Here is a 2,811-nt window from a genome sequence, read left to right as displayed (position 1 = left end):
CCACCATTGTCGAATGTTGGATAAATTTCACACAACAGCGTTTTGTTCTGAAGCGATGTGGCAGCACGACAAAGATCAAGCCAATGAGAGAAATAAATTCCTGTCCACACTCATATTTTTTAGAATTAAAGTCACATTTTCTCAGTCATAATCATTTTAAATGTGGGTTAGTTTTACTTGTTTGTCATGTTTTACACTCTGGTAAAGTTATGTGAGCATAAATTGAGTTTGTGTTTGTTTAAAAATATATGATGTGACAGCAGTGTAGGAATTATGCTAAAAAATATCAATAAAAAAAGAATTATATCCAGTTATTTATGACACGGCAGACAAATAGATATTTATTAGATTGCGCTACAGCAGGTAAAACATTACAGCGACACCATAGCAACCGATATCTCCAAACACAACCATCAGTATTGACTAAATCTTATGTAAAAGCCGATCCACATGAACAGACCAGCATCAGTTTGAGTGCTTGTTTACATTCAATGTCATACAAAATAACAAAAGACAACAAGACAATAAGAGTATAGGGGATAAATATATATCTTATCAATAACATGATTTTTTTTATTTACTTTTTTTTATCAGCTGAAAGGACAAACAAATGAGAAAACAGGCACCATCATGGCCAGACTATTTTGAAACACTGACAAAAAAAAAAAGACAAAAAAAAAGCAACCCAGATCTGGGGTTGTAAACAGTGTTTTATAATGAATACAACACAGACGACGGGACTGACAAAATAAACAGACGGCACGGGTGGAGAGGGGAGGGATGGATGGAGGGGAGGGGAGGGGAGGGGAGGGGGAGGGAGGGGTGTAGAGAAAGTATGCTGAACTACTCAGCAACAGCCACTCAAGTCGTGACGTGTTCACGGTGCTTCCTGCAGCGCTTTAACCCGGGTCCTAGAGACAGTATTTGAGCTTTCTATTCGCTGCTTGGCGCTGTTGCTATGGGGCTGTGCATGTTGAGCCCGTGCACGTTGCGCCGTGCATGGAAAACAGTTTGTGTGTGCTGAGTTTGGGATTAGGGCAGAAAGTGTCAGGAGCGGGGTGAGGAGCCCGCAACATGATGAAACATGCTTTTACTTCATTGTCACTTTTGTTGTTGTTGTTTTTGTCGCTGTTGTTTACCTTATTAAAGCTCGTCGTGTAGCACTGTAACGTGTGCCTTATGGCTCATCGTGTGTCTGAGATAGTGACCTTGTTGAACCTGTGTTTTTAATCTAATTTTACTTTTATAAAAGGAGTTTTATTGTGTGTACGGTCCTCAATGTAAGTTTATTTTCACTTTACGGCTCGTGTGAACCTGACAACAGGCTAATATCATATTAATATGTGTAAATGTGACACTGAGGGAACTACAGTGAGTCTATAGGTGTGACTTCTTCTATGGTAGCATTTCATCAGTGATGATCTTAAATATTTATTATAAACAAAAACACAATGGTACTGGCTATATAGATTAGGTGGCGTCACATTCAATCACCTTCAAAATAATGAAAACATTTTGACAATATAGCTATTAAAGACTATGAATAATAGACTAAAGTTAGCGTATTAGTGCGGGAAAATCATCTCAATGGGGACCTACATTTTTTAATATCTATATATATGTGTCATAAACACCATATTTATAGCGTGTCTGTAGCCTATTGCATCAGCTATACTTGATCAAAACACCCCTATGAAATAAGTGTTTTGGTGTGATGTGTCAGCCTGTATTATTCTAGCAAAATACAACCCTGTATTATAGTGACATATTGTTAAACAGCTAAATAAATCAGTCATAATTGATACAATAAAAACAATAACACTGATCAGAGATAATGACATGTAATAAAAGTTTTTTTTTTAAAAATCAAACATTAATGAAGAATCCTGCTGAATTCCATCAATAACAGCCGGACAGTAATAAAGGGGGGACAGTGTGTTGGATCACACCCAGCGCCACAGACGCTCCTCCGGCCGGGCGTGTTTTGATATCTCGCGGAGCTGCGACAGAGCGCGCGGTATGAAATGAATGAGAATATGACACTGAACATGTGCGCTCTTTGTGGCATATTACAAATACCTGACAAATAAAAGACATCTGTCCTCCAGAATAACTCTGACCCGGTGGAAAGTGTCGTTTCAAGGGAAGGACCGCTTGTTTTTTTTGTTGTTTTTTTTATTCTCCTCGTGGTGGATCAGGCTATGAAGGGAAATGAAGGGGGTGTGTATGTGTGTGTGATCTCAGTGCCACCGACAAACTTTAGACAGGCACCTGTAATCATGAAGTCAGGTGAAAATAAGCGGATGCCAACACAATGAATAAAAACATCAGCACGTAAACGCAACATGAGCACATAGGATTTTTTTTTTTTTTTTTTTTTTTTTTTACTGCGATAAAACAATTCGTGAGAAAATCGATTCAGCTTTTGTGTTCCGGAAACAAACAATTCTTCGACATTAGATATCCATGCATATATGTATATTTTTAGATTTTAGTTAGAGCCAACACTGTTTAATAAAACATGTTCTGATTCTGCTGGTGTTATCCCCAGCTAGAAATTGGTTGCCAAGCATTGCATCATTCCTTTCATGTGACTCCCATACGCCCCAAATTCGTCCTGGCCGTCTTATGACTGCATCACAATTGCTGCTCGTACAAACTATACGGGATAGAGCGAGAACAACCAGCCCAGACGACGCCTAGCCCCGCCTCGGCGCTGAATTCTCGCCACCCTATTGGATGTCGCCAAGGAAAAGATCTTAACTCCGCCTTCTCGATTGGACCCTTGGAACGTAGGTCTTCCACGTACTG

This window comes from Pagrus pagrus, assembly GCF_965226575.1.
Source record: "Pagrus pagrus genome assembly, chromosome: 3".
Classification (NCBI taxonomy): Eukaryota; Metazoa; Chordata; class Actinopteri; order Spariformes; family Sparidae; genus Pagrus; species Pagrus pagrus.
This window is presented reverse-complemented; position numbering follows the sequence as displayed.